The sequence below is a fragment of the Danio aesculapii genome, chromosome 12, assembly GCF_903798145.1.
Source record: "Danio aesculapii chromosome 12, fDanAes4.1, whole genome shotgun sequence".
NCBI classification, from domain to species: domain Eukaryota; kingdom Metazoa; phylum Chordata; class Actinopteri; order Cypriniformes; family Danionidae; genus Danio; species Danio aesculapii.
In genome coordinates, this window is record NC_079446.1 from 26954992 (window position 1) to 26963055 (window position 8064).

The 8064-nt window shown below is 35.7% G+C and overlaps 1 long non-coding RNA gene across 1 annotated transcript; it reads left to right on the forward strand.

Annotated features, from left to right (window-relative positions):
- LOC130238938 (uncharacterized) lies at positions 1-7468 on the forward strand. Its single transcript, XR_008838660.1, has 3 exons — positions 1-333; positions 4501-4741; positions 7307-7468. It is a non-coding gene; the product is annotated as an uncharacterized LOC130238938 (long non-coding RNA).
- Positions 7469-8064: the final 596 nt, after the last annotated feature.

The following is an 8064-nucleotide window of genomic DNA, read 5'->3' on the forward strand; positions in this document are numbered from 1 at the left end:
GCAAAGTGCAAACCGTAGAGCTGGAAGGGTTCATGGACAACTGAATCAACCCACCGAAAAATAAAACTCTCAAACAAAACTCTGTCCACAGAAACCACTCATCCATTACTCTGACTCCGGTTCTGGCTGAGCTGTTCGGATCATTCCAAAACATTACATCATCACACAGAGAGGGAACATCGCTACTACGGCCAAAGCGGCTGCCAAGGCGTCTGCACAGGACTGTACACTGCCTCCTTTGTGATGTCCACAATGCGAATCCATGGTGACCACTAGGTAGAGAGGATGTTCAATAAGGGAACCAACGCTTCGTGTCTTCCACCACAGCACGTGGTAATGTTGAATTTCGTTTTTAAGCCACGTTTTATGTCAATGTTATTGCTAATATGAAAACGTATAACTATAATAAATAAGGAAATATTTACCAAAGGGGGTAAAAATGTTGAAAAAAATGTCAGGATGGCCTCGGGATGTATGGGACGTTGTAGAAAGTGAACACTTTGGATCAACTTAACCTCAACTGGTTACACCTAAAAAGCTTTTTCAACTTAATTTCTTAATAAAAACTGTCAATTTAATTATGTGCGTGTACAGTTTTGAGTAAGAAATAACTGAAGTAAAAAGAAATGCAGTAAGAAAAAAAAAACTTCATCTTGTTATACGTCTTCCAGCACAACAGCCACGTCAATTTAATGCCCATATGAAAATATATAGATAATAAATAATGACGTTTTTGACCGAAGGATGTTAAAATGTTAGAATAGGTTGAACATGTAATAAGAGAGGACTCTGATAAGGAAACTTGTCTTCCACCTCAAACATGGAAATGCTAAATTTAGTTTTTAACTATAGTCTATGGAAATATTATGGTTAATATGAAAATATAAATAATAAATAAGGAAGTATAAACCAAAAGGTCATTCTTTGACTGTTTAAAAATGCCACTGATAAGTTGCATGTGAGCTTATTTGTTTATTTATTTACTTATTATTTTTATTAATTGTTTTTTGACTGTAATTTTCATTATCAAGACACTGAACGTTTTTATCAAATACATTTTTTGTCAGATTTCATGTCAATTTTATACAGGATATTTATTTAATAAATAAATTTAATTCATTTGTTTTCTTTTCAGATTAGTTCTTTTATTAATTAATGGTTGCCACAGCGGAATGAACCGCCAACTCATCCTGCACATGTTTTATGCAGCGGATGCCCATCCAGCCGCAATCCAACACTGGGAAACACCCAAACACATATGCATTCACACTCATACTCTACGGCCAATTTAGCTCATTCAATTCACCTGTACCACATGTCTTTGGACTCTGGGGGAAACCCGGAGGAGAGACACTAAACATTTTTTATTAAATGTTTTTTTTTTTCAGATTTCATGTTAATTTTATTAAAGTTTTATATTCATAGTTATTCATATAATAAATAAATAAATAAATATTTAATTAAAAAATGTAGAAAGATAAGACAATGCATTTTTATTTAATTCATTTTCACAATGTTTATTGAATTGAATTCTATTGAATAGTTTTTAATCCCATTTTATGTCAGTTTAATGGTAAATCACCAGTGTTAATTCAACTCTGACAGAGTTAATTTGAACACTTTATCGTTGTATATATAATCCACACTGACCAGAGTTAAATTAACATTTTCAAAAGTGTTAACAATTTAACACTGACTCGAGTTAATTTTTTTTTCTTGTTTTATCAGTAATTATTCACATACATTATAAATACAATACATACTGTTCTAGCCATGCGTTATAAAACATTAAGACTTAACTATTGTTGGTTCAGAGCTAATTGGTTGCATATTAAACCAATACAAAACAACAGTTTCACATTTCATTTTTAATCAATCACTGAATGCCATGCATGTTGATGTGTTAACATGTCAATTGTTACCCCTTGTAGTCATACAGAAGTATTTTGTTTTTAAAAAGTAATTAAAACACTGCCGAAAACAGAGGACAAGCATAAAAACATTCACATTTGGTACATATGCATTTTGAATGTTAAAGTTTACAATTTTAAATCATCAGCTTTCACAAGAGCATCAAACATATTTCCAGTAGCCTGAATGCATCACAATGCACATTAAGGAGCACTGTAACATGTTTTTCAACCAGAAAATAAACATTTTCACCAAATACGAGATAAACTATACCGACCTAAAACATAGCTTTGTTAGGTGTTTTAAAGTAAGTTAACGTTAGGTCCATATTTAAACCATTTGCACAAGCTTTTATGACAAGTGCTGCTCAACGAAGTCAAAAAAAAATGATAGACATAACTTTATAAAACACAGTTGAAGTCAGAATTATTAGCCCCCCTTTGAATTTTTCTTCTTTTTTAAAATATTTCCCAAATGGTGTTTAACAGAGCAAGGAAATGTTCACAGTATGTCTGATAATATTTTTTCTTCTGGAGAAAGTCTTATTTGTTTTATTTTGGCTAGAATAAATGCAGTTTTACATTTTTTTTTTAAACCATTTTAAAGGTCAAAATTATTAGCCCCTTTAAGCTATTTTTTTTTCCGATAGTCTACAGAACAAACCATCATTTTACAATAACTTGCCTAATTACCCTAACCTGCCTAGTTAACCTAATTAACCTAGTTAAGCCTTTAAATGCCACTTAAAGCTGTAGTGTCTTAAAAAACAGAGTAAAATATTATTTACTGTCATCATGGCAAAGATAAAATAAATCAGTTATTAGAAATGAGTTATTAAAACTATTATGTTCAGAAATGTGTTGAAGAAATCTTCTCTCCGTTAAACAGAATTTGGGCAAAAAATAAACAGGGAGGGCTTATAATTCAGGGGGGCTAGTAATTCTGATATCAACTGTACATCACTTACTGTACCTTTTGAACTTCTCCAGTTAATAATTGTTTCCGATAATCCTGATTAAAACACACGGTTGAACGGTTCGGTTCGTCGCTCCTCATAGTGACTGAAGCAAAATGATGTCTGCGAGAAGAGTTTTAGCTGACTGAAGCGCGCACCATGTAAAATGTCCCAAATACTGCATATATGTCGCACTACCAGTGTTACTAAGGTAAGGCTTTTAATAATTACACAGATGATACTCTTTACACCATCAATGTGAATTAAACACCATAAACACCACTTCACTCTAAAACACAGTAACACCAGGATTTCAACTCGTGTATGTATAGAAAGCATATACATTTTCAGGTAAAAATGGTGGCGCTTGTCATAAGAGAGGACTGGCCTATGAGGGAATGAATGCCTTCAGTCTTCCACCACAACACATGGTAATGTTGAACATTCTTTCCCTGCTGCTGTGACTGTTTGAAGAAGCCGCTGCTTCAGGTTGCATTTTATTTGCATGTCGGCCCCTGTTGAGCGAATATGGACCACTGATGACCCGGGCCCTTGTTTTTCGGGCCTGCAGGCCTTAGTGCATCCAGAAGCCATGTTTGAGGTCTGCTCTGCTTGTTTATGTACGGTTACACCCAGAGCTGAATTTAACCCCAGCTTCCCTCTGCTGCAGCACCCAGAGCTCTGCGACGGAGATGAGACCGGTTTGGGTCGGTCTGTGCCGCTCGCTTACTACTAAGCACAACTTTTACTCCTATGTGTTATTATCGTCAGAGGCGTCTCCTCTGTGGCAAAATTCTTTTTTAGCCAGGATTTATTTTTTATTTCTTTTATATGCTCACGTTGACCTTAAGGTTCATTCGAGGTACTTTTTTGGGGTTAATTTTAACACAGATGTGAAATGATTTAATTAATAAACAAGGAAATATTTTGCAAAAATCTTTAAAAAGGAGGAAAATATGATTTAAAAAAAGATTTTGTACCATTGTTTTCACTTGTAAGACAATTTAATCATTTATTTTCAAAAATTTCACCTTAAATGGGAAAATAAATAAACAAATAGGAAACTTTGAACTAAGAATATTAAAAATAAAACAAGTATTTTTAGTTTTTATTTAGATTTCAGTATAGGGAATTCATCTATTCATTAATAAACAATATTTCAAAGAAAATACATTATAAAAAATAAGTAATTTCAGCTTTCATTTAATTTATAAGACATCTTATTTTATCAACATTCTGCTAGCTTTTATTTTGCTTTTTAACCAAATTTAATGGCTTGTTTAAAAATTTAGCCTGATTTCATGTCAATTTAGTGGTAAAAAAATTCAATAAAAACAATAAGTAAAGAATATTAAAACAGTTAGAAAACAAAATATAGTTCACAGTAAAGTTGATGGTATATATGAAAATGTTAATAATAATAATTAAGGAAATAATTAACAAAGAATTAAAAAGGACAATTCAATTGAAATTTAATAAAACGGTTTAAAAAAAGTGTTAAAAAGGAAGAAAGCATATTAGTTGTCAGTATTACATTGTCATTTTAACATATGTGACAATTGTTCTATAGCATTTTAATAAAAAAAAATTCTAATTTATACTATTATACATCTTGTACCCACCCTTGTTTTTAGATTACATTTTGGGAGTCTCTTCTAGACTGTTCCTCCCTCCTGGTCGTCCTGCCACAGAGCTGGTATTCTGGGCTCTAGTGTGCCCTCCTGGCCTCGCCACAGCAGGCAGCCTTTCATTACAGCTGCCGGAGGAGGTGCCCTGGAGATCCCCATCGAAGACACCATCACCACACCCCGAACACCAGTGCCTCTCGCTGCTCTGAACACAGACAACAGCAAAACATGAGCATCATTACTCAAGGTAGTGAAATCACATCTCAGTCTAATCAAACCTCAGAGTGTTTATTAGTCTAAATATTTTGTGAAAAATAATGATCCTCATGTTTGTCATTTTAACATGTCCCATAATTATATTAATATATTTTCTACTAATCAAATTGTTAGGGGAGTGAGGGGGCATCCTGTAACTTGCAGGACCCTACGCACCTTTGCATAGCCCGCGTATAGGGTAGATAGGTACTGGGCGAGGGAGATGCGCTAGTAGCGTATTATGGAGCAAGGCAAGATGCACATCACCCTCGCCATAGTCTGTCAGATAACTATCAGAACAAAACTGGTTATGGTCCGTTATTAAACCAATACCGATTAATCTTCCTCATCTGCATTGCAATGCACAAAACTGTTATCTCCCATACCTTTATTGAGCAGCTGCACTCCCAAAGAGTGATCTCATGCGTCCAAAAACCACTGCATGCTGATTGTGTCTTTTCAACATTTTCTGAGCTCCAAGTAATTTATATGAAAAAAGGCCCACAGCAACTTCTTCTTTTCTTTTAAATCCCATTTAAGTGGGCTTTTTAAAGCCCCCAGTGGCTTCTTTTCTTTTAAATCCCTTTTCACAAAGTTGCACACTATTTCCAGGAAACATGTCATTCAACTTGGAAAACGTAGCAAAATGTTGTGAACCAGTCTGAGTTTGAACATGACCCAGGCCTATATGAGTGGCAAGACGGATGTCTTTCCTCAGTAAAAGACAGTTGACAGCTCATCTGGAGTTTGCCAAAAAGACACTTGAAGAATTCTCAGACCATGGAAACAATATTCTGTGGTCTGATGAAACAAAGATTGAACTCTCTGTCTGGAGGAAACCAGACACTGATCATTACCTGGCCAATACATCTCTACCCTAAGCATGGTGATGGTCGCATCAGGCTGTGGGGGTGTTTTTCAGCATCAGGAACTGGGAAACTAGTCATGTTTGAGGGAAAGATCAATGAAGCAATGTACAGAGACATCATTTATGATAGGCTTATCCTAAGTACTTTCAACAAGACACCAACCCTAAGCACACAGCCAAGATAACAAAAGTGCCAATGGGACAACTCTGCGAATGTCCTTGAGTGTCCCAGCCAGAGCTCAGACTATAACCATATTGAACATCTCTGGAGAGATTTAAAAGTCGCTGTGCATCGATGGTCCTGTCCCCATCTAGCTGCTTGTAGCTTGTAGAACCTAAAAAGACTTGAGGCTGTAATTGGCACTGGAGGGCTTCAACAAAGAACTGAACAACGATTGTAAATACTTTTGCGCGTGTTATTTTTTTCTTTTATTTACCTAAACCTAATAACTGGTTGGGCCACCCTTAGCAGGAACAAATGCAATCAAGCATTTTCGATAACTTGCAATGAGTCTGTTACAGCGCTGAGAAGGAATTATGACCAACTTTTCTTTGCAGAATTGGTGTAATTCAGCCACATAGGAGGGTTTTTGAGCATGAACCGCCTTTTTAAGATCATGCCACAGCTCAATTGGATTCGGGTCAGGGCTTTGACTAGGCCAGTCCAAAGTCTTTATTTTGTTGGGCTTCAGCTGTTCAGAAGTGGACTTGCTGATGTGCTTTGGATCATTGTCCTTTGCAGAACCCAAGTTTGCTTCAGCTTGAGGGCACTAACAGATGGCCAGACATTCTCTTTCAGGACGTTTTGGTACACAGCATAATTTATGTTTCAATTTATGACAGTATGTCTTCCAGGTCCTGAAGCAGCAATTCAACACCAGACCATCACATTAGCACCACCACCACCACATTTTACTGTTGGTATGATTCTCCTTTTCTGAAATGTAGTGTTACTTTTACTCCACACAAAATGGGACATGCATCTTCCAAAAAGTTCAACTTTGTCTTGTCAGTCCATGGAGTGTTTTCCCAAAAGTCTTGGGGCTCATCAATATGCAGTTTTTTTTTTTTTTGACAAAACTGATACAAGCGTTTATGTTCTTTTTGGTCAGCACTCATTTTTGTCTTGGAACTCTGCCATGCAAACCATTTTTCCCCAGTTTTTCTTATGCTGGAGTCATGAACACTCACCTTAACTGAGACAAGTGAGGCCTGCAGTTCTTTGGATGTTGTTTGAGGTTCCTTCGATGAGATATAGCTGCACTCCTGTGGTATTATTGGTCAGCCGGCCACTCCTGGGAAGGTTCTCCACTGTTCTATGTTTTTGCCATTTGTAGATAATGGCTCTCACTGTGGTTCGCTGTTATCTTTGACTAATATTTAAATAATTAACAAACACGCAATAAATTAACAAACATGCAAAAAAAGAAAACAAAAAGGAAATCAGTAAGGGAATAAACCCCTTTTCACACCCCTGTATTTGTAATACATTTGCAAAGATTTCGAAAAAACTTTGTTCAAGCTGTGTGGTACTGGTTGTATTATTTTGAGGAAAAATAATGAATTTAATCCTTTAAAAATTTTTTAAAAAATGCGATGCAATGTTTATTTTCAAGACAATGCAATAAAATAACAAGGAATATACACGACATACATCACAACAAGCAGACTGAGTGATTGTTTCTTCAGGGTGTTTTCCTGGGATGAGCTCCGACATCCCTGAGACAGGAACAAGTGGTTTGGGAACAGGACGGATGGATGTCATGTGTGGAAACACAGCGCCCCCTGCTGAACACAAAAAGCTGTGACTGTGTCCCAAAGCTGGAAAAAGCTGCCTTCAAAGGATTACATTTCAAGGTAGTAATGTATTAGAGGAAGTTCAAATCTGAACCTGTTAGGTCCCAATTTTTTCGTCTTTCAATTAGACTACTTGCATTTTACTTCTTAGACATCCCTAACATACAAACCCCAAGCCTCCTTAGATATTGTGTTGGTTAAAGAGATAATTGACATAAAAATTGAAGTTTAACTATCATTTGCTCACCTTTTACTTGTTTCAAAACTTTGAGTTTTTTCCATTTGCTGAACTCAAAAGAAAATATTTTGAAGAAAGCAAATAACATGTAACCTAATCACATGTCATTCGTTTTTTCCTATATGGAAGTCAGTGGCAGAGGCAGATTTAACCAATAAGCGAGGTAAGTGGCCGCTTTGGGCCCCAAGAAATCTGGGGTCCCCAATAAATATCTAGAAGTATAAATTATACCTATAAACTATATATAACATATTTTTTTACTATATTTTGTATGGTGAGAGTTAAACAAATACAGATTTAACATAGTTCAATATTATTTAATATAGGCTACAATCATTAATTTATTAATTTTCTTTTCGGCTTAGTTCCTTTATTAATCTGGGGTATCTGGGGCCACAGCGGTATGAACCGC